Source organism: Malaclemys terrapin, chromosome 5 (assembly GCF_027887155.1).
Source record: "Malaclemys terrapin pileata isolate rMalTer1 chromosome 5, rMalTer1.hap1, whole genome shotgun sequence".
In the NCBI taxonomy this organism is placed as follows: Eukaryota; Metazoa; Chordata; order Testudines; family Emydidae; genus Malaclemys; species Malaclemys terrapin.
In genome coordinates this window covers 45,269,959-45,297,597 of record NC_071509.1, presented here as the reverse complement: position 1 = coordinate 45,297,597, position 27,639 = coordinate 45,269,959, and the positions used below count along the sequence as shown (strand labels likewise).

At 42.7% G+C, this 27,639-nt stretch overlaps 1 protein-coding gene across 2 annotated transcripts in view; it reads left to right on the top strand.

Moving 5' to 3' along the window:
- Positions 1-27,639, top strand: part of RBM47 (RNA binding motif protein 47) — a 115,524-nt gene that overhangs the window by 10,340 nt on the left and 77,545 nt on the right. Inside the window, exon 2 of one of the 2 annotated variants that reach the window (XM_054029850.1) lies at positions 9,294-9,335. The exons of the other annotated variant lie outside the window; for it this stretch is intronic. The gene's annotated coding sequence lies outside the window, so the exon portion shown is untranslated. The remainder of the gene's footprint in view (positions 1-9,293; positions 9,336-27,639) is intronic. 2 annotated transcript variants of the gene reach the window in all.

The following is a 27,639-nucleotide window of genomic DNA, read 5'->3' as shown; positions in this document are numbered from 1 at the left end:
TGCATCACGGGGCATTGGGACAGGACCCAGAATCCCCCGCACCCACGCCCCCTTCCCACAACCCATGGCGCCAGAATGGGAAAAGGTGCTCTGTGGGATAGCTGCCCATAATGCACCGCTCCCAATAGCGCTGCAATTGCCGCAAATGTAGCCACAACAGTGCGCTGGGCAGCTGTCAGTGTGGACAGACTGCAGCACTTTCCCTACTCAGCTGCACGAAGTCAGGTTTAACTCACAGCGCTGTACATCTGCAAGTGTAGCCAAGGCCTAAGCCCTGGAGTCATCTAGTCCCTCAACTGGATTTACTTTGTTGAAGCACCATCCCAATTGTAATGCATCTTACAGAATGAATGAGAAGAACACCATGTACAGACCATAGAGCTAAAAAAGTTAAGGATCAAGTTTAGCTCTTTCCCACCTTATGCAAACAATAGGGGCCTGATCACTCTCTCTCGTTTACACTGGTGTAAATTAGTAGTAACTCCACTGAAGTCAGTCTACTGTATTGATGCAAAACCTGTGTAAATGAGAAGGGGTATAAGCACTAAGTAGGAAGTAGAATGACTTGCTTCATCCAAGACAGGTTTAGGTTTGTCGGTGTGTAAACAGTAAAGCCAACTTGGATAAGTCACTATATAAATATCAAGTTATCCGGGATGATCACAAAGCACTTTATAGAAATGTACTGAGATACACATAGGGATAATAAAAATACAGCTACCTCTGGAGTGGAAAATATTGCCCATTTTATACCATCAATTACTTTTTTTTTAAGAGGGTAAATGAAACCATAGGAAGACTCCAGTTACCCAAGCTCAGACTAGGCCCAGATGCCAGGGTTAATACATCCACTCTTGTGAAAAGTGCCAAGGCATCTTTAATGACCATAAGATTTTCCCCCAACTAGCATTTTCTGAAACCTTGAAAAATCCATTTCCATCTAGACCTGCAGTAAACCTTTATATATGCATGGACAAGTATGTTTAGTTAAAGACCGCAGAGTAGACCAACAATCCTGTAATTACTTATTAGCACTGTGTGAAACACTGAATTTTCAATTCAGAGAGGATTAGACATATTTTGTTGTTCATGTCCTATGAGTATCACTGTAAGTTCCAGATTCAAAGCAAAACTCTGCCAAAACCATGGGATTTAAGATCTTTATTAGAGGTGAATCTGTACTGTGTAGAGTACAGTATATAGTACAGAATTGCTGGTCGCTATTGTCCCTTTGTTTGCTTCCCCCATCTTTCTGTATGTATCCACCTGTTGCCTCTTTTCTTATACTTAGTTTGTAAGCTCCTTGGGACAGGGACTCTCTTTTTATTCTGTGTTTGAACAGTTCCTAGTACATTAGGGTCCTGGTCCATGACTGGGGATCCCAGACACTACCACAACACAAGTAATAATGGGCTGGGCTTTAATAAATAAGATGGGCTAAAGAGCCATTTTGATTTTGTTTAGAGATGGTTCAGATCTGGGTTCTATTTTATCCAAAATGTCAAGATTTGGATCAACCCAGCTACATCCACACCACTGAGTGATGTAGTTAAGCTGATCTAACCCTCAATGTAGAGAGCTCTAGGTTGATGGAAGAATTCTTCCATAGATCTAACTACTGCCTCTCAGGGAGGTGGATTTACTACAATGATGGGAGAACCCTCCCATTGCTGTAGTAAGTGTCTACACTGATGCACTACAGTGGAGCAGCTGCAGTTATGCCACTGTAGCGTTTTAAGGGTAGACATAGCCTAAGGCATCAGTCTTTAAAGACAGCTGGATATGAAAAGCGATACCAATAAATGCATGAAAATCCATAATCCACTTCTAAAATAACTTGTGTGTAAAATAATTATAGCTGTGAGCAATACAGTCACCCTGAATGCAAAATCAGGTGTATATCTAAAACAGAGAGAGGGAGAAAATCTAGACGATATTATAGGTGGAGCTGATAGCTTCACCTATTATTAAGTTGCCTTACACTTCCCATTATAAAACCCTGTTCTCAGTTGCTTATAACGTTGCCAAACTTTTTAACCGCTCGGGCTGAAATTTTCCATCCTGAGTGTCTGCCTCAGACTGAATTTTTAACGTCAGACAAAATTCAGCCACTTCTGAAAACAAGGCTAAAGAAAAATACATTGTTTTACTCATGTTAAAAAATGTTGGTGATTTTTTTCGTTTAAAAGCTCTAGTGCTCCCATGCTTTAGAGCAGGGACTTGAAACTGGGGGGGAGGAAGGGGTTGTGAATTCTTCCATCTCCACCAAAATCTGTTCACATTTGGCCCAGTTATATGCCTTTGAAAATCACAATTCACACATGCTCCAGCCCATGTCTGATCAAGACCTTCCCCAAATGTGTTGCAGATCTAGGGTTAGGGTCCAGGTATCTTAACTGAGAGCAAGAAGACCCGTGTAGAGGTGGGAGTTGCCTGATTAAAATGCAGAGGGGACAACAGTTGGACACGCAGAGAGACTGCGGGGAGGGGAAGGCAAAAATTGGGACTTGAGGGTGATTGGGGAGAGAAAGGAACATAGGGACTGGGTTGGGAGAAGACTGACTGACTGGACAAGGAGACTGGGCTAGCAGCTGGAGAGTGCAGGGGAGAGGACTGCAATTAGTTGGAAAAGGAGACTGGGAGTGGGAGCCAGAAACCAGAAGGTTGGAGAAGGGTAGGGAGGAAGACTGAGATCTGATGAGGAGCCGAGGAACTAGGACAGACTGGGCAAGGAGTCTGGGACTAGGGAGACAGTTCTGATGAGCAGCTGAGGTACAGTGGAGAAGATGTTCCGTGAGTAAGGATGTTTGTGTGAGAAGCTGACAAAGGGGTTAATGAGGCTGGTGTCATGAGTACAGCAGAGGATATAAGGGGCAACACAATAAGAGATTAGCGCAGATAACAGATTGGGGCAGGGTTGTGAAAGATCTTAAAAGATGAGGATAAATATTTTGAACTGGATGCAGAGTAATAGGGGAACCAGTGGACAGGGCCGGCTCTAGGCACCAGCAAAACAAGCTGGTGCTTGGGGCGGCACATTTTTAAGGGCAGCATGGCCGGCGCCAGAATGCCGCCCCTAAAAATGTGCCCCGGCCGCCCTAGCTCACCTCCGCTGCTGCCGCCACTTGCGCGCCACGGCGCGCGAAACAGCTGATTTGCGTGCCGCTGCTCCCCCTCCTTCCCAGGCTCTCAAACTTGGGAGGGAGGGGGAGATCCCGAGCGGCCGCGGCGTGCGAAACAGCTGATTCGCGCGCCGCTGCTCACCCTTCCTCCCAGGCTTGAGAGCCTCGGGGGAGGAGGCAGGGCTGGGGATTTGGGGAAGGGGCGGAGTTGAGGCGGGGCCGGGGGGTGGGGTAAGAAAAAAACGGGGGGTTGGGGGCGGCCAAAATTGATTTTGCTTGGGGTGGCAAAAATCCTAGAGCCGGCTCTGCCAGTGGAGGGATTCAGATCAGGATTGGGTCCCCCTGGTGCTAAGCACCCCGGAGACATAGGTAAATGCCATCTGCACCCCGAAGACTTTACAATCTGTTGTCAGTATGGTCAAGTTATAATGTTAGGGATATGTTTACATTAACAGAGGCTGGGCTGGGGGATGGCAGTAATTTGAGGCTGATGCTTTATCCTCTTTTGTTTGAGGAAAATAAAAACATTGTTTTAGCCAGGATTTGTGCTGTCCTGCGACATCAGCCAGGACTGGCTACTTATACTAAAGCACTCTTTTGGAAATCCCAGGGTCACACAAAGGGCCTGATCTTCACCATAAGTGACACCAAGGCTCAGACTCCAGACATCATTGCATTGGTCAGGATTAGGGCCTTAAACACTATATCTGGGATTTTCAAAAGCACCTGAGGGAGTTAGGCAGCCAGCTCCCATTGCAAGTCAGTGGGAGTTGGATGCCGAACTCCTTTAGATGCTTTTAGAAATTTTGCCCTGTATCAAATGATCATTTTAGACTATGGGTTGTGCATGGGCACAGGGGTCCGTGCACATGGACCCAGTGGTAGGATTGGAAATTTGGACCCTAATCTAGAGAGGTGCTGAGCACCTGCAGAGAACTTGTAAATCCCAATAAAGTTGATAGGAATTGCAGAGTCTCAGCAAGGATGCAGCATCCTTCAAGATCAGACTCTTGTAAGTATATTACTTACACACACACACACACACACACACACACACACACACTATGACTGCTTTTTTAAACATAGGAAATAGTAGTGTAGAAATCCACTCTGTTCCACTGAGGGTTTTTTCTCCCCTCCCCCCGCGATAGACAATTATTCATAAATTAAGTTGATGTACCACACAGTTTACCTGAAATGAACCTGTGTTTTCATATTAGAAGGTAATGAATGGGATATTGGAAATATGATCTCTATTCATTTATTGTCCAACCTGCCATAAATATGGTACAGATTGATTTGGACCTTAATTTTTTTAAACATAGCCTTACAGCATTGAGTGCTTTGGTGGCGAAGTGATTAAATCAGAATCAGCAATGTTCAAATTGCTCCTATGGTGTAGGATTTGATATTTGCTTGGCATGATCAAGCCAACTTAACAGAAGGAGGGAAATGTGAGTCTAAACTTGTTTAATTCTGAATAGCGAAGGAAAGGACTATTTTAATATTCTTTTACAGACAAGTTAAGAGTACTGAATAGGAGTTGGGTCTCAATCATTAGCAGTTAGAGATTATGTGATTGCAGACTCAGATGTGTGTGTTGTTTAATACTTTCTCTCTGCTTTGCCAAATGGATATCACAACTGGCATTTTATTTATAATCAGACCCACTATGAGGTATAAAATTTCAGAATGGATGTTTTGTTCCTTAAAAAAGTCTGTTCCTCTTGAAGTCAGTGGCAAAACTCTCAATGATTTAAATGGTGCAGGTTCAAGCCCTTCATATGCTAAACATACTTTACAAAATGCGGAGTTATGTAAATGGGCATAGTTCCATTCTTGTTTGTGTTTTGTTGTAGTAGCACAGCACACCAATCAAAGATCCCCCATTGTTCTAGGCACTGTGTGCACAATGAAATGAGTCCCTGCCCCAACTAACTTGAGGTCAAGAATCAGAAACAAGTCACTTAGGTAACCATTCAAACACTATTCATACCAAATATTTGAAGATAGAGTCCAAGCAATTACTTCACAAATAAGATGAAATGCCATATATACCCCTCAAGTGTTCATTTAACAATTCTGAATAGTAAACACCTTCCTAAAAACTATTGTGTGGATAGTTCACAAGCAGAAAAATGGGCAAAGTGCCCATGTAAATTTTTGCTAGGAACAGTTTACCCAGTTCTAATAGGGGAACAATTATTAAATTCTTCTCATGGTAAAGCACTGAGTTGGTGACCTTGATAGAAAGACACAGAGTGATTTTTGTGAACCGTAGTATCAGAGGGCCTTTATAACACATTATCATAATTTTTCCAAGTTTTGAGGCTTGATCCTGCATTCCAGGCATACCCAAATTCCCATTCACTTATGAATGGAAGTTCACAAAGAACATGGAATAGCTCTCTTGGTATCTGAGATTTTGTCTAAATAGAGGGGTTAGCTCTGATTTCAGCCAGCAGCAGATCACAGCACCCACCATAGCTGCACTAGCACAACTCTCTAATGTAGACAAGGAAAATCACAATCTACACTAGTTTGAAACTTACACACTATACTGATTATTGGCCTTCAATGGCTGAAATCAGGGCTAAACCCCAGTGTACATGTACTCTGCAAATCATCTTATTTTTTTACAGTTAGGTGATCTCAGTACCTTTATATTATTTCTCTTTTTGGAATATTTTTTTATTTTTAGTATTCTAACAACTTTGTTGTTGTTAGTTTATTTCTTAGTGCCTATAACTTTCCTGCATTTATATTCAATTTTTATGAAGAATTGTGGGTATACTTAAAGCTGTAAATTAGTGCCCTTTGTAGTTTTTTTAACAGAAGGAGTTAAATGAAACTACTTCTAATCTCTTTATCCTTGTCACACCACTCTGCTATGCAGTAATACACCAAAGAATTTCCAGAAAGCAAAGATTGGCGACTTAAAAAAAGCTCCCTCCCTGGCTAAAAAAAAAATATTCATAGTGTAAATTCATGTTCTTTTCTATTCGGTGCTGAAAGTTTATTATGCTTGTGGGTAAAGGAAGCTTAAATGTAAAGGAGATCAAGGCAGGAGAAAGACTGGAGCAGAAAAATGGAACTCTTTCTCATTTTGTATTAAAAATGAATCCAAACAAACCGTTCCCCTCTGAAAGTTAGATCAGGTTTTGAAATGCTGAAAATAAGGCATTTTATAGGACTTTATAATGGAAGATATCAGTGGCACATTGCTAATCCCTGGTAGAGAGGTAAGCCTGCAAAACAAATAGCAGCATGTCCTTGAGTGCACCAGAGTTATGTGCTAGACAGGTTTTCATTTTTTACCGTATTGCATAATATCAGCATACCCATAAGGACACGTAGCATCTGAACGGCCCTTTCATTATTGGACAAGATCCTGCTCCCATTCAAATCCAGGGCAGTATTCTCATTGACTTCAACAGGATCTAGCTCTTTTTCCACATTGGATTCTACCATAGCCTGCTAAAAGCTAGACAGCAATTTTCTAGAATGTCATCCTTCTTCCACTCTGAGTCCAATCCTTCCCTGCTTGCCCCAGCCTCCTCCCTCCCCATGCCCACTCACCCGTCTACACTCACCACTACTGAAATCCCATAGCAACTGATGGTATTTGCAACCTGCCTGCTCCCCCCCCTTTTTTTTAAATAGGGGCCCAGCTATTACTTAACTTTGAGATATTCAAGGCAAAATGCATATTGATTTTCTTGGCACACAGTAGTTATCAATCTTACCGAAGTTGCATGTGTAGGTGGTATTCTGATTAAAAATAAACATACAAAAATGTAAAATGTGGGTGGAGGTGAAACTGTGGCTGATACTATTCAATGCATTTGTATCATCATAAATCTCTCTCTTCTATTATGCAACAAGCTAGAAATCTACAGATTACTTGAATCATCCTTTTGTCAACGGACCAAAAACTGTATGGATTAATGCTTGTATCATATTAGCAAGATCCTTATATACCAAATTTATATTTCATATCTAGAGCCAGCACCAGCCCACACTGATGTGATGAAATGTACCAACAGAGAAATATGTGTTTTTCCTAACAGTACATATAACCAGTATCTCTTAGCTTCCCTCCTTCTGCTCCACCTCCCTGATGATCCTATTTAAATCCAGAGCAATATCACTGAATATAGTACAACACACTCTTTCAACAAAGTTTCCCTGGGTAACTCTGGCAAATGAAATGTCATAGTGAAAGTGTACCTGCATAAATTCTTCAAAAGAATCCGTTTTTCTAAACATACTTTTTACTGGCAACTTGGGTTTCCATGGGACCATAATTTATTTCCGAGCCAGCTGTATCATATATAGGCAGAATTGTCAGACTCCTAAAATTGCAAAATATTAGGAACAGCAAAATGTTTATGGACAGATTTTTAAATGAAGTCCATACCCAACAATTCCCATTTTAGGCACCAAAATAAGTGGCCAGATTTTAAAAAATACTCAGCAATTCCAAATGTTCTCATCCTCCCTAAAGCAGTAGAACACTAGCACATATATAACATGCCCAGACCACCCAAAAACGCTAGCTATAGAACTCACACCATGATTCTAGGACTTAACTATAATCCCATTTCCATGGGGAGCAGTATTGCTGAATGAAGTAGAATAGAACTTTGTTACAGTATTCCCACATATCTGATCATTCTCCTCTAAATTTCCACAGGTAATGGATAGGGTCAGTGAGCCTTGTCCACTAAAGTTTTATTTTGGGTGGTGGGAGAAGGGTTTAGTTGTCTATTTTTGTTCTCTGTTGTCTGTTTATTCCTTACTGACACTAGAAATGCACTTCAGTTCACTATTCCTCCTTCAAGGGCGCCAGTGTCAGATATACATGCTTAATGCATCCTGATTCAAATAAGAGCGTGACTCATCATTTCAGGAATTATTATCTAGACAGCAGAAGTAAATCTTTCTAAACTGGGGCTTGGGCAGAACAGGACAGAAACCTTTGGAGTTTTGGGATCTCTGCTCCACAAGTCATCTGGAGCCCTGAAGGAGCAAGGCAGAGTAATAAGTGACAGCAGAGGACAATGCTGAGTGTTGCGGGTTGCCTGCTGAGCTGGATTGCCTCACTTGGGAATTGGCTTATGAATTTATGAATGGGAATGAGACACTGGTGTGTTGGGAGGCCATGAAGTTCTATTTTTGTTATAGTTCTTTGGCAGGGTGGGAATGCTAAGTGGGTACAATTCACTGGTGGAATTACATTCCATTTAGCTGTTACCTATCCTGGTCAGGGCAGCTCTTGAAGCAATCCACTCCCAATGGAACCAAAAGGTTAGTTTGGTTCTGAGTCACACTCACACCTAAAATAAACTGTTTTTTTTTTTTTTACAACAGGGACCTAACTGGAAGTAAAAACACAATGTTGTTAAAAATCACAGACTCCATAGCTGGTAAATATAATATTAATGAGGCTTTATGGTATTTTTCCATCTGTTAACAATAGACAATTATGTAAACCAGTGGTTCTCAAACTTTTGTACTGGCAACCCCTTTCACATAGCAAGCCTCTGAGTGCGACCCCCCCCTTATAAATTAAAAACACATTTTAATATATTCAACACCATTTTAAATGCTGGAGGCAAAGCGGGGTTTGGGGTGGAGGCTGACAGCTCATGACCTCCCATATAATAACCTCATGACCCTGAGGGTTCCTGACCCCTAGTTTGAGAACCCCTGATGTAAACCAAATGATGGCCTGATATTTCAGTATTATATGAGATCACGTACTGAAATGCCTGCTGAGCTTTGTGATGGTTAAATATTCTTTGCTTCAAATGTTACTGGAAAGTGAGGATGCTAAGAAAGGGTTGGAATTACACTGTCCTATCATTTTGATTGGGGCTCCTAGATGCTATGGTAATACATAATAATAATAATAATAATAGTTTTGATATTAAAGATCAAACAACTTTAATCAAGGTTGCTGAAATATTCAAAACGAAGATCTTGGTATGCAAAATGAGTTATTCTCTTCGTAGATGGAAGTGTTAAACTTTGTAAAGCTTGTCAAAGGTTTATCTGAGGAAGGCATTTTTTCCTAAGAAATATACCAGTTGATTTACTGTCTTCCTGTTAATTCTAAAATGAAAAAGATGTTCTGGGTTCAATAGCTGGATTTTTTTTATTTGCCAGATTTATGCCATCATCCACCAACTTCACGGAAATCTGCTAACGGTAACAAATTTTAAAATTAATAGCAACAACTTTATTTCCTACTTATATCTAGTTTAACTAACGTGGAAACATCTAATCCTCTTAGATTTTATACTTTCACAAACAGGGATTTGTTTGATTAAAAACTTTTAATTAGTCCAATCACATGGAGTAAGTATTTAACAACTCCAAGGCAAACCTATTACAGACATCAGAGGTGCCTCTCACATCCAGTTTCTAGAGCTTAATTCTAGGACTCTTTAACCATAGGCTAAAGAACTTGCATAGCAGGGAAGGTGAATGCTTACCCAGTTTTTCTGGATAAGTGGGTAACATTCCTCAGAGATAGCGCCCCCACCTCCAGAGATAATATTGGCATCTTTAGCTAGCCTCCATTATATGCTCTCTAACTAAGGTAATATCTCACTTTGTGCATTAAAAAACACAACTAAAGAAAGTAATGATCTTCTCACAGGTTTGGTGGGATTGTAGAAGGGTTGAGTGAGGTTACTGAGGCAGCTGATCACATTAAAATACTGGGGTGCTGAACCTACTGAACTTTTGAGCACAGTAGCGTAAACCCAAAATCAAGACTCCACAGTGAATATACAGGTCTTAACACCGAAAGTGTGGGGTCATCCCTACAGAAAAGAAGGCGAGGCTGGAAAAGGAATGCTAATCAGCAGATGGCCATCGATTTTTGTAGTGAGTGAAACCAGATAAGAAAGGAATGGTTGATATAAAAGGAAAAAAATTAGTTACAGTAAAAAAGGCAGTGCGAATGTTTGCATAATGGGCTAAATGTGTACATTTATTTGTGTCCCAATTAAATTCTAGAGGTGCCAGTCAAATCAACAGACTGATTCACTTTTTTGTATTGCTTTTATAGGATTTTCAATTGCTTTGGAAATCAAAGATGTGAAAATGGGGTATAATTCAAATGCAAGTAAATTAGAAAGTCTGCAAACCTGAATCTGTAGAAATCATACACACAGTGAAGGCAGATTTATGCCTAGTACAGTGCAAAGAGCATCATTAGCAGTCAGTAATAATAATGGTGCTAAGGTATTACTTCAGCACATGCACTTCAGCCCTCACCCTACGGATCCATCTCCCAAAAATTTAAAGGGCCTGATTCTCAAAATGTCAAAAACAAGCTGTAAAGCTGCCATGACATAGAGGAGTTCTGGGCCGACATACAGAGGATCTCCATGTATGGGAGGTGGGGGCCAACCAGTGGCACTACAATAACAAATATAGCTGTGCAGCCAGTGCTGCAGGGGTGATAAATAGCACTGGTATTCCTATGGATTTCTGTGAGACGTGTCAGCCATGCTCCTTGAATATTCCTCTCTGCTACTAGCCCAGCCATCAGCAAGGGTGGATGCAATAGAACATGAAGTATGCAAAGGCCATAGCCTGCAGTGTTCCCTCTAATTTTTACATCCATGTGTGGAATGACTTTTGCTATGGGCACCAGTATGGAGGTGATGTGTGGTGGGGGTGGGGCTGAGGGGTTCGGAGTGTGGGAGTGGGCTCAGGGCTGGGGGAGAGGGAGGTAAGGGCTGTGGCTGGGGGTGCAAGCTCTGGGGTGGGGCCTGAGATGAGGGGTTTGGGGTGTGGGAGGGGGCTCAGGGCTAGAGCAGAGGGTTGGGGTGTGGGGTGTGAGGGCTCTGGCTCGGGGTGCGGGCTCTGGGGTGGGGCTGGGGATGAGGGGTTTGGAGTGCAGGCTGCCCCAGTGCTGAGGCAGGGAGAGAGGACTCTCCCCAGCTCTCTCTGCCGCAGCAGCCCAGGGCCGGCGGAGAGCGTGCCTTTCCCTGCCTGTGCGGCCCTTGATAGCCTGCTGCGTGGCTGGATAGCTTAGAGAGAACTTAGGCCATAGGTCTTCTCATTTTCTTAAACATTTTTACAAGGAAAATGGAGAACAGGGACCTAGATATTTTGAAGGCTTGTAATGAAAGCTCCCTCAAGCTTTCCTGAGGCAGGCAATCATGGGGAAAGAGTCACTACAGAGAGGCCCGTGTTTCCTAAGTATTTCATGTGCTTATGAACCTGTAAAAGAAAAAATGTGGACCAGACTCACGTCTGATGTAAATAAGCAAAATACCATTAACCCCAGTGGAGCTGCGCCCATTTACACCAGCAGTGGAAAGTGTATCAGAGGCAGAGGTGCCATGGAGAAATCTGCCTGCAACCCCACTCTGCCCTGGAATCAGGACCAAGCCAGTGCACCCCACACATTGGCAGGGCCAGATGATGCATTTCTCAGAGCCCTGGCCAGAGGGAGCCCTGGCCAGAATTTAAAACTGCCCCTTCCTCAGGCAGAATCCCAAAGGGAGGGTGGCAATGGTATCAGTTTGTGTCCTTTCCCAGGGTGAATCCTCCTCTGCATAGACAATGAGCAACTGGAAACTAGGGTTACCATTCGTCCGGATTTACCCGGACATGTCCTCCTTTTGTGTGCTAAAAATAGCGTCCGGGGGGAATTTGTAAAGCACTCACAATGTCCGGGATTTCCCCCCCGCAGAGCAGAGCGAGCGGCTGGGAGGGCTGCAGGGAAGTCCCGGGCTGGACTCAGGAGCAGCTGTAGAGGAGCCGGATCCGCCCTGCATTCTGAGCCGGCAGCTCCCTTGCAGCCCAGTCCGGCAGCACTGTGCAGGGCCAGACCGGGTTTTGTTGTGCAGGGCCAGACCGGGTTTTGTTGTGCTGGGGAGCTCAGCCACGTGTCCGGCTCGGCTGCACAGAGCCCAACACTCTGTTCTGAGCAGCAGGGTAAGGAGGTCAGGGGGCAGGAAGGTTCTGGAGGTGGCAGTCAAGAAACGGGGGGGGCTTTTTGGGGGGAGTGGAGAAAGTTTTGGGCAGTCAGGGTACAGGTAGGGGGTAGGGTCCTGGGGGGCAGTTGGGGGGGGTCTTAGGAGGGGGCAGTTAGGGGACAAGGAACAGGGAGTCTTAGGTAGGGGGTGGGGTTCTGGAGGGCAGTTAGGAGCAGGGGTCCCAGGAGGGGGCAGTCAGGGGACAAGGAGCGGGGGGGTGGGGGGCTGGGAGTTCTGGGGGGGAGCTGTCAGGGGGCAGGAGTGTGGAGAGGGATCGGAGCAGTCAGGGGACAGGGAGCAGAGGGGTTTAGATGGGTTGGGAGTTCTGGGGGGGGCTGTCAGGGGGTGGGGAGTGGTTGGATGGGGCGTGGGAGTCCCAGGGGTCTGTCTGGGGGTGGGGGTGTGGATAAGGGTTGGGGCAGTCAGGGGACAAGAGGCAGGGAGGCTTAGATAGGGAGTGGAGTCCTGGGGGGCAGTTAGGGGCAGGGGTCCCAGGAGGGGGCAGTCAGGGGACAAGGAACGGGGGGAGGGTTGGGGGTTCTGGGGGGGCGGGAAGTGGGAGGGGCAGGGGCAGGGCTAGGGCGGGGCTCCTCCCGTCCTCTTTTTTTCTTGCTGAAATATGGTAACCCTACTGGAAACCCCTGTGCCTACGGGAGTGAATCTGACAGTTTTTGTGTAAGGATATGACTTCTTAGTACCACCCATTTCTTCTCGACTGGAATTGCCATTAAAAATGTAATCTGACAAATCACCAGAAGGGCTAGAGACCTTATAATTAATTAAGCCAGATTCTGAACTTATTTACCCCGGCATATATTCACTGATGTCACTGGTATTACTCTGGAGCTGTTTGTACATACACTGATATAATTCATCTTGCCCAGCATTTAATGTGCTTTGAGAAGCTGAAAAAATTGTGAAAATACTGTATCAGCAGTAACAGTAATAATGAATAATAGCAACTTCCTTTCTGCATTTTTTAACATTTCATAGAGGTGATGAGTTATTAAATTCACTGCAGCCCAGTCCATCAGCAACTTTTAACCTTGATTTTGTAACTTGTTAGAGTTGGATTTAAACTGGACTTAACTTTGAGTTAATTGATTGCCAGTTAACTTGAGGCATTTGACATGTTTGTAAAGGCTCATGGGGACACTGCCCACACATTTGTACCTAGCTACAAATGCTTGTTTTTTAGCATACAGTCTCTCTGTGCATTCTGGGAAAATCTGGACAAATCTGAAAAGCTATACCATACTGCTTCCACAGGTGATAGAGCTTATGGAGGACATGTACATAGAGTAGCAACATTAGCATGTGGTGCAATGCATTCTGTGATAACCTATCACACACTGAGCTGGGAAGAATGACTGGCCAAACTGGTTACACAAATATAGTCTGGTGTCCTGTCCACAGTGCAAAACAAAAGGCCCATCAGTGTACTGACCCTCTTTATATGAAGACAGCCATATGCCAGAGGCTTCAAGCAGGAATGAAACACGGATAGCGGATCATGGCCAGTAAGACAGTTTTTCAACCATGTTTTTTATGTGACACAAAACCACATTTAGAACCAACCATTCTAATAACTGGTTACAAATTCAGTTAAAAAGTTGTAGTGTGGACAGAGCTTGAAAGATCAGACTTTTAACCTAAATTTCCATTACTGATCACCTACAAGACAAGTAAATGCTGGTAAAATATGACTATAAAATTGCTGTGTGATATCAGCATAGTAGGCATTGGAAAGCTCTTGAGGTAAAGTTACATTCAATTACAAACCACTGCAGTAAGACCTTTCTCATTTGCAGATAACAGTATGTACCTGATCACAAACAATAAAGGTGAGCTGCAAAAAATAAATTAGAAGAACTCCACTTTCTGGCTTTCCTAGTTGAGTTGAAAGTGAACAGGAGTAATATGAAAGTCAGGCAGAATAACTTGACAGGAGAAAGAGAAATTATGATAGGGAGCATAACTGAAAAGCTAAATAATGCATCTAAATAATTCCTTCAATGGCACATGGTTCAGACATTGTAAGTCACAAATAAATAAATAAATAAATAAATGGACTAGAAACTTGCCACTCTATAAAGAAGCAAGAAGAGAACAAATGTGAAATTCAATTATGAGGTTATCTATTAAATCAGGGAATACAAAGTGAATTTAATAGGTATCACATGGAAGACTAGGTTGAACAAATAGTGACAGCGAAGATAACATGATAGTAGGACTGATACGAAAGGCAATCTCAGACCAGAGAGCAAAGCCTTAAAGACACCATGGAGGTAAATTAAACATCCATTGAGTAGATGATGTATGGACTAGACTTGGATCAAGACAAACACATTTGGTGGAGAAATGTTCACTCAAATTTTAAAAAGAAATTTGTTTCATTCAAGTGACTGCTCTTCTTCCGTTCGCCTTCTATGACTATTCATGCAACAGAGTTCTGCTTACACTAGCTCCCCTGGACAGCAAATGCTAGGCCTTCACACTTAAATAATTGCACCAGAAGCACTATATTCTGTGTGGGATGAGGCACTGCTTGATCCAGGTTCCCTGGACCCTAGAATTCTTTGCTAGGTCCAGAGAGAAAGGCAGTCAAACGAGTCAAAGAAAGATCTAAACCTTCCCCTTTGCAATTAGATCATGCGCACACACACTCAACTACTTTGTGTGAATGTGACCAAATAAAGTTACATTTATATTCTAAACCCAAACAGCACTGGCAATTTTAACATCAAGATTGGATGTTTTTCTAAAACATATTCTCTAGGAATTGTTTTGGGGATATTCTACAGTTTGTGTTATGCAGGAGGTCAGACTATATGATCACAATGGTCCCTTCTGGATTTGGAATCTATGATTCCCTACAGTAATCTGATTTTTATACCAATGATGCTTTACATAGTACAGCCCAAAAAGGACATTTAATATTTGCTAATTTTCCCCTAGTCTTCTTGCGGTGGTTGAAACCCTTCCCTGTGCAGAAGCCAACACAAAATGTACGCACTACTTAAATGGGGAATAAGCTTTGTGCTGGCCCTCTGCACAGGGATGAATTTCACCTTGAGAGATGTAAAGCCCAAGTGGCTTCATTAAACCCTCCTCCTGATTTAATAGTTATGCTCATCCAATCAGAGCACTGAAATAATACCATGTAACTTACGCAAGCAATCACACCTAACCAATACACTTCAGATTTCAGTAATAAATAGTTGCAGTGAACTGTACATGAACAATCCAGACAGTAAAATATGGACCATATTCCTTTATAAATCCACATTTAATATCCGTCAGTACACTATAGCATAACTGCAAGTGTTCTTTAGGCTAAATTTGCTGTATGGTACAGCAATCAATTATAAGCAGAAAAGTACTAACAAATTCAACCACATCGGGGAGAGGTAGGAACACTCAGTGTATAGAAAAGAATTTGACCAGGATAATGCTAAAAGATCATCAGCAGCAGAAATTGATATTTTAGGGGGGAATATTATCATAGGACTCAGGGACAAGCTAAAAAAAAAGATTTTTCCAAATCTATCACCTGTAGGATTTGTTTAAAAATTATTTTAGAAGTAAAGGGAAGGTTTTTAACTGCTCGAATAAGGAAGAGAGTGAGAGAGAAAAAGAATATGACAAGAAAAGGAGTAATCTTTAAAACAAGCAGGTAAAGAAACTGTAAGGGAAAGAAGAAAGATAGAAAGTTTTTTTAAAAACTGATGGGAGAAAGAAGGGAAGGGATGGGGAGATTCATCACAGGATAAGGAAGGCAAGATACCTGAATATGATGACAGGGACAGAAGTATAGTGAGGAAAGGAAAGTGGTAGGGGACATAGAAAAGAAGCATGTTAAGGAATGGAGAAAGAGAAACAAGAGGGAAGGAAAGCAAAGAAAAGTAAGAAAGGGAAGAATGTTTTGAGGTTAAAAAACAAAATGAAGCTGAGCTAGAGGATGGATCTGGAGATTTTTAGGGTAGGGAACTCTTTACCTTCAGGCTGCCAGTTCAAAGCCAGCCCACATTAGCTGTTACAATCTGATGACTGTTAGATGGCCTTCATAGATTGATGATCTGATTTTACCTCACAAAATGCACCAATTAGCACTGTTTTACAGAATCAAAAAAGGGGGCAAATTCTCTGCCTAGAAGGTAAGCATCTCTGTGTTGATGCAGAAATAAATCAGTAATACTCTCCATTTGTTTGCAGAAGTTCAGCCATTTCTACTTTTTAGAAAATATATTTAGCACTTCTTCTTACCATATGCACAATCTGCCTCAGGTGGCACGTGATCAGGATTCATCACTGAATTTGGTCCACTGGTTGGATCATTAGCGTCCCTGGCTCGGGCCAGGTACTGATGGGGATTGCAACATAAACACTGATCCATGCTCCCGTATGTAGCACTGAGACTTGTCTTCATTCATTCATTCTCCTGCTTATGGAGAATAGAGTGCACACTTTGGATCACCCGTTTCCAGAGAGTCTGGTCTCCTGCCAGTGTAGTGCTCTATATTAAGGCTGAGATAGGCAAGGTCAGAAGCCACACCATCCCCCCAGTGTGTGTGAGGCCATCAGCAAAGTCTTTCCATTCAGCTTCTATTGGATCTACTGCATAAAGCTGGTGGGCTGGTACTAGGGTGACCAGATGTCCCAATTTTATAGGGACAGTCCCAATTTTTGGATCTTTTTCTTGTATAGGCTCCTATTACTCCCCACCCCCGTCCCAATTTTTCACATTTGCTGTCTGGTCACCCTAGCTGGTACAGACTCCTGCATGCAAAGCAGAAAGCCAAGCCACCTGAGCCAGTGTTGAGTCAATGGAGAACACATTGGAAGCTGGTTGGTCTGATGCCAGACATCCTCATTCGTAACATGATAAAACCACTATATGACTTCAATATGTCACATAGAAAACGTCCAGCAGCCGCATGTGTGTCTCTGTGGTGGCCCAGGTTTCAGAACAATACAGAAGGACAGAAGCCACTGCTGCTTCACAAATATGCATCTTAGTCTGAATTATATGTGGTGCTGATTCTACAAAGACTCCCAAAAAGTGTGTGTAATACCCATAATCTTGTGTTGGGATGCTTATGTTGGACCATCAGTAAGGCCTCTACAAATCATACTGGTGAAGATATATAGACGACCTTATGATGACCTCACACTGGTGTAAATCAGAAATAACTCCACTGAAGCCAGTGGAATTTCACTGGTATAGAACTAGTGAGATTAAAATTGTGTCTGTCTTGCTCACTTTATTATGATGAGAAATGAACCTGAACATAAAATGAAATAGTTCATCAGCACAGCTTGTGATGACCTAATTTTATGAAACATTCAGTGTTTCAGGAAAGCAAAGAAAAAATGGAATAGCAGAAATCTTGTATTACTCTGCTAACTGAATAGAACTTTCCACTTGGGGATGCAAACCCAATACCGGGAATGGTTTCAATATTGCCAACCCCCAACATTTGAAAGCCACGGGCCAGACCCCCCAAAATCATGGGGTTAGCTTAAAAGATCAGGAGATTTTTTTTTAAGTAAATTTAGAGTTCTTTTTATTTGCCTTCTAGTTTTTGAGCCATTGGGGTTCACAATTTCAACTTTTCCTCTACAACTAGAAGCATTTATTTAAAAAAAGTAAGTTAAGATTTTCATGTAACCACATGATTCCAGGAGATGGGGCTTTAAGAAAAACACCAAATATTGTAAGACTGGCAATAAAATAATGAGAGGTGGCAACTCAGGAGTTTAAAACCAGCAATGGTAGGGTGGTCTACAAGACCCATTGGTTCTCACCACAGAGTGCAGGTGTGCCCCTGCTGCTGTAACACCCCACCCTGTCCGCTGCCTGGCCCGGGGTTATGGGATTTTTAGGTGTGTGCACGCGGTGGTCAGGGGGCCCTGTGCAAGTGTACTGAATACACATTGGTTAATCCAGGTCTGCAGCTGAGAATCTGGCCTATCTAGTCTCAAGAGAATTATCAGGCAATGATTTGACGCATCCCAGTGACTTCTATGAACTTTGCTTAATAAACTCTTTTGTATGCCTCTAAGCATGTCTAGTTTTTTCTTTAGACTGCAGGGCATTTGACTTGTATACTGTCCCTAATGCTTCTTAGCAAGGAATCAGATATGGAGACATTTAGGATTCTTCATAAAATCTAGAACTTTATGAAAGAGGAATACATGTTTTGTGAAATATTTTAGAACTGTTTTCACCACTCTTTCAAAGACAGAGGTTATTTTTATCTCTTCCCTTCCCAACTGGAATAAAATCATCCAAAGTTTTTGGATTCTAGACATGAAAATTTCAAAAAGGATATAAGTTTTAGGTTCTCCTGTCTCTAGAAAGGAGGATTCCTGTATGGAAATACAGCTTTTCACTCACCTTCCCTAGGATTTGTATTATTCTTGGTGTCCTTCCTAGGCTAAACTCTGTCACTTATGGGTGGGATTTTCAAGAGCAATCAGCAATGGCCTAACTCTACTTTGGATGAAGTCAATGGGAGTTTTATTGGTTTCCTTGGGAGCTGTTAGGTCAACATAGAAAATCCCAACCTTCATCTCCAATTTACTGTTTAATCGCAGGTGGTACAAACAGCCCTGACTTTAGTGACACCTTCTGTGGAGACTTCTCTTTCTACTGAAGTGTACCTGATGCCTCTTTCTCTCTGTCCTTTCATCTCCTTAAGGCCCATTTCCCTCAAAGGGTTAAACATACAGTCTGCTAACACTGATGTTTATAATATCTTAGAATACATTATTATGAACTTCCTTTCCCCTGATAGCTAGGCTAGAGGTGGGTATGGTTTGAGAGAATGAAAACTGAAACAAAGTCAGGGTTGCATCACTTGTTGCCAGCTCTGGGGGGGAGGCAGTCACTGCTGTGTGAGGGCTCTGGCTGCATTGAAGCTTGTTCGATTTGTTGATACTGTTGTCTCACCTCATTCATTCAGGTACCCCGATGCTACTTCAGTATGAAATAAATAACTGGACACTATCATCAGTTTACTGGAAGCAGATATTATAGCGCAGGATTCCGTTGTTTATCAAAGTCACTTACTTAGATTGTAATCTCTATGGGGCAGAGAACCATCCTTTTATTATAGACATGTACAGTGACTAGTACTGATCCCTGATTGGTGCCTCTGAGCAATACTGCAACACAAAATAAGAAAAAGGAGTTCCATGCACAAGAGTTCCAGGAGAAGTTTATATAATCAGATCCATGAGTCCTGTGCTTCACAGCTCCTTATACTTCACCTAGTCTCCTTCCACCATGTTGAGACCACACAGCTCATAGGAGTTTCTGCAGTTCTTGGGCTGTGGTGATTCGCCCACCTAGCCTCTATATGGAACAAATCAGGCTAGAGCAGGGATGCTCTATGTGTGTTCGGCCCCTGACATGATAAGGCATGTTGTGCTCTGGCGGGTGAGCTACATCTACTGGTCAGTGCAGTTTAGTGGCTCTCCTCTGTCAGAGGTCTCCTATGCTACCTGATGACCAATTGTGCTGGGAAAGCAAGGGCTGCATGGTTCCCCTCTGTTTATATAGCTGGCAGCTCCATTTCAGAAATCCACTGAGAAGAGGTGACAGTACTTTACATTTCTTCTATGGATGACTTACAATCTGTTAGTAAAAACCTGGGCAGACTCTGAGGACTCACTGAGCACAAGTCTCCTGTGTCTGCATATCAGGTATGAATAATAATACTGGAATAGCAATAGAGTGGGGTGAAAAATTATTCCACCCCAGAGAATAGGTCAATCTAGGATAGTTGTAGAGGCATTCTGCAGCTGTTGGTTAAAAATAAATACCACCAGAATTGGTTGCAACTTCAGAGTGCAGAATGTTGGAAACATGCTGAGTTTGCCGGCAAGCAGCATCAAAATTTGGGGATGGATAGGGTTCCAACTTAACCAGTGCCCATTTTTGGTACAGTCCTGGAATCTTAAAACTGGCTCTCCCTCATTCTTCTCCCTCAATGTAAGTAAGGGATGCATAAAAAACCTCCTCTTTGACAACTCAAAGGTGCAGTATATCACATGTGAAAGATCGGTACACTAAAGCAGTTGTGAGCAAGGAACCTTAACTTGTTCCTTTTTTCCTTTCTCATTGTATGATAGAAGAATATAATCAGAAATCTGAAGACACCCACAACTTTGACTAATAAAGAGCATTAATCAATGTGCTATTTAAAAAAATTCCCCCCCCCCCCAAAGATCACTACAGACTATGCAAAATGGTCCATAGGCTGACTCATATCCTGGAATTTCACACTAATACACCATGTGATTCTACAAGGTTTGTATTCACAAATAAATGACCAGCATGCAGATATTTTATCTAAAAGTACACGTACAGAATACAAACCCACAAGAAAATTATACTTGGCATCAAAGATTGACAACTGCAAATAAGCAAGGGAATCTATCTAATCTATGCCTGTGAATTTTTAATGTATCTATCAGTTCAGTATCTAAGCACCAATTGCATAAGCAAAAAATAGCAACAAGTCTAATGAACCAAATTCTCCACACTTTTTTTGAGTGTGGTATTCTCACTTGTTCAGATTACCTGAGTGATGTTGCACAACACATTTCATTGGCTTTATGGACGGAAGACTTGTATGAAGGAGGTCTTATTTTGTGCCCTAACTGTGGGAAGTCCAAAGCTCATGCTTATTTCTGGTAGTAGGGAGTTCCACAGATGAGTGCCTGCCAGTGGGAATGTCCAGTCCCTAGTTCCTGAGAGTTTCACGCTAGACTCTGTCAGACACAACTAAGCTCGTTATCTCTAGCCTGACTCACTCTTGCTTGCATATTTATACCTACCTCTGGAAATTTCCACTACATGCATCTGACGAAGTGGGTATTCACCCACGAAAGCTTATGCTCCAATACGTCTGTTAGTCTATAAGGTGCCACAGGACTCTTTCTGCTTTTGTCAGACACAGTATCTCCAAGATTGCAGCCGGTTACAGAGAGAGTGGTGACCTCTGACATAGCTAAGCCTGAGTCTTTGAGGGCTTTAATGAGTAATACCAGAACCTTGGGTAAATTTGGAATTGGATGGGGAATCATCCACAAGTTATGCTTTCTGTCATCTCTGGTTCACTAGAATACTCCATCCCATCTTGCTGGACGATGACCGGGTCTCAGTTATCCCTATCTTTGTCACCGCTCCTCTCAGCTGGTCTACAGCAATGCAATATACCTGGGCATGAGGCCTTCAGCACTTAGGAAACTTCAGCTAGCAGAACTGTGCAGCGCATCTTCTCAGCAACATAGGCTACCATGAGCACATCAAACCTGTCCTCTACTCTCTACACTGGCTTCCCACAGAATTATGAATGAAGTTCATGGTCTCAGTCCTTTAGGGTTACCATATTTAAAAAATAAAAAAAGAGGACACTCCACGGGACCTGGCCCCGCCCCTTTCCCACCCCCTGCCCTGCCCCAACTCTGCCCCCTCCCTCTCAGCCACGTGAAAAGAGCTGCCCGAGCGCTACCGGCTTCACGGTTTGCCGGGCAGCCTCCAGACCCTGCGCCCCCGGCCGGCGCTTCCCCAGCGCAGCTGGAGCCCGGGAGGGGAAGCGCCCAGCCGGGGGCACAGGGTCTGGAGGCTGCCCGGCAAACCGTGAAGCTGGTAGCGCTCGGGCTTCGGACAGCCCCCATGCCTCCGGACCCTGCGCCCCCGGCCGGGCACTTCCCTTCCCGGGCTCCAGCTGCTCTGCTCCTCCCCTGACTCTTCGGCTCTGTTTAAGAGCCAAGCTGCCTGAGCCAGGGAGGGCACTTCCCCTCCCGCGCTCCAGCTGCTCTGCTCCGGCGGCTGGGGTCCGGAGGCAAGGGGGCTGCCTGAAGCCGGTAGCACTGGCTCAAGCAGCTTGGCTCTTAAACAAAGCCGAAGTCTGAGTCAGGGGAGGAGCAGAGCAGCTGGAGCCGGGGAGGAGAAGTGCCTGGCCGGTGGCTGGGGTCCGGAGGCACAGAGGCTGCCCGAAGCCGGTAGCGCTGGCTCGGGCAGCTTGGCTCTTAAACAGAGCCGAAGTCTGAGTCAGGGGAGGAGCAGAGCAGCCGCGGGAGAGGAAGTGCCCGTCTGGTATTTTTCCCGGACGTGTTCGGCTTTTTGGCAATTCCTCCCGGACGGGGATTTGATTGCCGAAAAGCCGGACATGTCCGGGAAAAAACGGACATATGGTAACCCTAAGTCCTTATCTTCAAGGCCTCCATGGCCTGGGCCACATGGAATCTAAAAGCCTAAAGCTCCAGAATGGAGACAACAGAACTGCGTAAAATACAGAGCACAGGTGTGATGCGTTCTTGTGCATTGAGCACTATGTTACCTAGCAGGCAGGGCACTGCATGTTAACTATGTGCAACAGCTCTAGAAGAAAGATTGCAATTCCAATTCTCTCCTGGGCTAAAACAGGCCCCGAATATGCCAGATAGCTAGCTGGAGAAAACTTATATTTTTAATTGAAACAAAAACCAGGGAAAATAGGAGTTTAAAAATAGAAACATATGAGACCCAGCACTGTAGCAGCACTATGAAAAACCACACAGAAACTTGATGACAGTGTATTCATCCCCGCTTCTTTTGTTGTATTGGTTGGACTTATGAATCTTGAATTAATATTCTTCTCTTAACAACTCAACTTTAGCCAATGTTCCCCCCCACACTTACGCACAGTGGTAAATACAGCAAGCAGGACTGGTAAACAGAAATTCCTGAGTTCTAAACCCAGTTCTAGCAAGTGGATCCCCATTTATGGTCTTGGATAAGTCACTTACTCTCTTTGCCTATTGTTTCCCCATAACAGCACTCCAACTCACAGGGCTGTTGTGCAAATTGTTTGTGACATACTTTGAGTATGAAAAATACAAATTATTAAGTATTTCTAGGGTTGGGTGTGTTAACAGTCTGCTTAAATTAGTGTGTGAGACCACATAACACAAAACTGCTGTTGCTGGAGCCAGCCTGGCAGTTTAGTAATACTGCAGTAAATTGACATGTGGAGATCTGAGTTTGGATACCATGCTTCCAGGACAGCAGGAAGCGATGCTGCAAAAACAGGCAGGACACTATGCCCCTGAGGGAAGGAAGGGAGAAGTCTTGCATCACTCTTTTTAGCGCTCCTTTAGGTCACTGCATGGAATGGTGTTTACTGACTCCAATGACAGCCCTTCTCTGGTCGAGAGAAATAGGCTGTATGAAGGACTTTGGCGAGAGGCATAGTAAAAATAGGGGAGGATAAATTTCCTTAAGTGGATCAGAGGGCTCCTTAGGAAAATATATTTGTTTTACTGTTGTCACATCCTTATTGGGACCTGGAGCTGGTTTTGGATCTCTTAAATATGTCACCAAGCGTAAAAGAAATAACCTACCGATGACAAATACGTAACTGATCTAGAAAAGTTTTGTGGGGTTTTTTGGTTTTTTTTGGGGTGGCAAGGCCTTTTCAAAGTGCTTTAACTAAATTTACAAATCATGCAAACCCTTACTCATATGAATAGTCCCACTGAAACCAGAAATCATTAGATATAAAGGAATAATTTCATACCGTACTGACATAGAGCCATCGTGGATATCTATTGCTTTGTATTTAAGTACCTATGCTTAGATTAGGAGTAGAATGTCCGTGTACACAAATATTATTCATCAGTTCAGGACTAGGAAGTGATAAAAAATACTGTGTCTAATTTAAAGTGTAAGGAAAATTTTAGGTAATCTGAAAAAAATCTAATTTACTCCATCTGGAATTAGTTTTAGAATGCACCTTTTTTATTTAAATGTCCAGAAAATAATGTTCAGGGAAATCTTTTTATGATGGTAGTGGAACACTTATCCTAAATTCTACATTTGCCCAAAAATGACAGAGATGAGATGTGCTTTGTTTTTTATGTATAAAGATATTCTGGTTTGTGGAGCCAAAGACTTATGTTGTATTTTGCTTTTTATTGCTTTACTAAAGGAAAGAGGCAGCCAATTATCACTTCGAAGGACTCTTAGCAGTCATTATGGTGAATTACTCTTTTTTTAATTGCGTCATTTTCTTTTTGATTATCTGTCAAACTTTATTTAGACTTTACCTTGGGAAAATGGTGTGCTCTTTTATAAAGAATGGTGTGGCCTTATAAGAAGGAAAATTACCTTTTAAAACTTATCAGGATACTCAGCTCTTCAGGCACCAAAGCAATCACTATGCCACCAGTACTTTTCATCTGAAAATTGGTGTAAACACTTGTGTCTAATTTGGTAGATACATTCTGCTTACCCAAAAACCCACTGTGATTTCAATGGGGTTTGGTATTATTCATTTCCAACCTTAAATGTGTAGCACGGTGTTCCTCTCCAGTGAATGCTGCATTTCAAGAGTGGGTGTAGTAATTAATGTATGTATGTTGCAGTTTATCAAGTGTGTTGGGATCCTTCTAGATGAAAGACACTGTGTAAATGTAAGTCATCAATATAAATAATACAACAGTGCATAGATATGATGTCAAATACTAACCATCACTTCACAATACTTTAAGGTTATTTCAAAACACCAATAAGGTTTATATTTAGATTCATACAGTAGGTTTCAAAAGATAAAGGCAAGCAGAAGTAATTACAAAGCATCCTGTTTTCCACTTTGTAAACTCATTATCACATATGTTGACATTACTAGTATGATAACATTTTGTTTGGGTTCAGAACTTGATTTTTTTATTTAGGATTGGATGACTCAAACAGCTGTCCTGCAATCTGAACTTCCTGCTTTAACATCTTTGACAATCCAATATTAAAATATCCCTCCAGGGTTGGTAAACCCCCAAATTTGAACTACTTCTCCCCTCCTCCAATAGCTATTTGCAATGCCCATACAATTTTTTAATGTGCTTTATTTCAAAACTTTCTTCAGTGGTCTTCCCTCTACCTTCCCTGCCCAAAAAAATTCTAGTAGCCTGTCACTTCTGAGTAATCCTCCAATAATAAAGCAGGTACATATGCATAATGGAGACAAAAATTCAGTCCCCCCTTAAAGTTTTCTCTTCTTCACTGGAACAAATGGGAGCGTTTAGATCCCCAAATTACCTGATCAATCCATCCATTTTAGGTACTTAGATCATTAAGCTCTTAAGATTCAAAGTGGCCCCTAGAGCTTTGGTTCTTGTTCAGATGCTGCCCAAGTATAACACAAACAGCTGTTTCTCATAAGGTTTTGCCCTAAAGTGGCAGAAGTCTTGCAGGAACATGCTACTCTCCTGAGATTTCTGCCCTTTAGTGCCAAAAGTTAGTGAGAACCGCTCATGAGATTTCAGTGTCACTTATGTAAAACAAATCCAAGCCTCAAACCTGAACACTAACCTAAACCTAATCGCAACTGAGATCCAAACACCAACAACCTGGTGCATCTCTACTTACAAATACAAGCCCAAATCTGCCCTCAGCTATGCATACACAGCACCTATCAATTTCAAGGGAAGATGTGTTGGTTTACATGAGGGCAGAACTGGGTCCACATGTCAAGTATCTAAAGACCATTTTATTTTGCATACACCAAAATATTAAAATTTCTTCCTTCAGATAATCAAAGAAGGAAAAGATTCTAGAAATGTGTATGACAACAAGATGTACCCTATAAATGGAAGTTTTAATCAATACATTTCCACTAACAACAGCATGATCCTTGGGAAAGCCATAATGAAAGGAACTTCAGTGTGGTTGTTGCAGTTCACAGTTAGATGTTTCAAAATTCATTTCAAAGTGCCCTGCCAGAGTATGGATCCCTTTGATTTTTTTTTTTAACCTCTCTCTCTTTGCATGGAAAAATAGCTAGTGAGACAACTTGAGCTGTAATGGGGGATCCAGTAGATAGCAATACCACAAAATTACTGTGGGAAATTTCTATACTGGATAAATATTCTGGTACAGAATATTGTTTTGTTCATCCCTTGAGCTCTCATACAATAGAATAGAACACTACAAGCATAAAGTATTACTGGCTATGTGTGCGTAAGGGTAAGTGATATCTACTTTTAGTTCTTGCATAGAAGAGGAACAAGTTTTGCAACATAGTTGATATGCACATGTGATACAGCTGCTGTAAGAGGGTATTATTGATTCTCCTTGGCTTCTTTTATATGAAGATTCTTAATAAATAAGAAAATCCATCTAGTGCTACTTTAATCATGAACAGTGAAAAAGATACATTGTTCTCAGAAAAATCACTATCTAAAGCCCCTTCATCTCCCACTCTCTCCATCTCTGGCACTACCAGAATCCTGGATCTTGCCCCTCACCTCTCAACACAGCCTCTGCAGCTGCTCGCTCTCTCAATGCCCCCCCACAAACCCCTCGCTTCAGATTGTCCGCACAGGATTGTCAGGCTTTCCCTCTCCTGCTCCTCTCACTTGCAGCCATTTCCTCCCTACATATTCTCCTCCTTCAAACACCTCTCATCTTTTCCCACTTCCCAAAGCTACCATCAACCATTCTCAACCAGAGTTCTCCTCAGCCACCTTCCGCTCTGACTAGAACACCCAGCTCGCCTCTTCCTCTCCTCACAATCCCCAACCTTCATTCTCAGTGAAATCAGCTTCATTTGATGTCCCACCTCACCCACTAGCTTTCCAGCTCCTTACCCTCATTTCTGTATTTGATCTTCAATGCTGGATCATTTATCCCACTCATAGAAGAATGACCTAGTCTTCACTAAATACTGACCCTTCTCTGATATTTGAATATCCAAGTTTCCACTCTCATGATCAACTCATCTCCTTCAACATTGCCCAGCTGCCTGACATCACCTCTCCTCCCAGCCCTTCTGTGACCTCCAATACATCTGTGTCTATGACTTCCCTACCTCTCAAGTCTTCTCCCTGCTCTCTCCTCCTCTGGTGACAACTGTCAGATCCCTCCGCTCCACTATGTCCTCAACTCCCTTCCCTATCTTTCCCAGGGCAAAGTCCATTCTGCCAGCCCTTGAGCCTGGGTCACTTCCAACAGCCAATTAAAGGCTGCTGAATGCCTCTGGTGAAATCCCATGACCATGCAGATTTCCACTACTACAAATTAGTTCATTCCTTCTTCAGTTCTGCATATTTCTTAGCAAACAGCACAATTTTTCCAACCTCAGTGGCTCCCAATACCAGCCAACCCCCCATATCACTTACAGTATTTACAAACTTTTGATTCTCTCCTAAATCCTTCCCTCCCCTCCCCTGCATCCTCCTTCCTCTCTGCCTAGGATCTTGCTGACTTCCTCAAACACAATATCAATAAGATCAGCCCTGATTTCCCTCTTCTCTCCCTTTTTTCACTTTAATTTCCTTCCTGCCCTTTGCTTTTCCCTCCTCCTCCATCACAGACATCAAGGTTTCTCACCTGTTCTCCTCCAAAACACCTCCTTCTGTCCCACATTTCCTCCTGCAGCATCTCACTTGCTCTCACTCTCACCATCTTCTGAGTCCTGTCCTCTGGCTCCTTTATCTCACAACAAAAGCATGCTCGGATT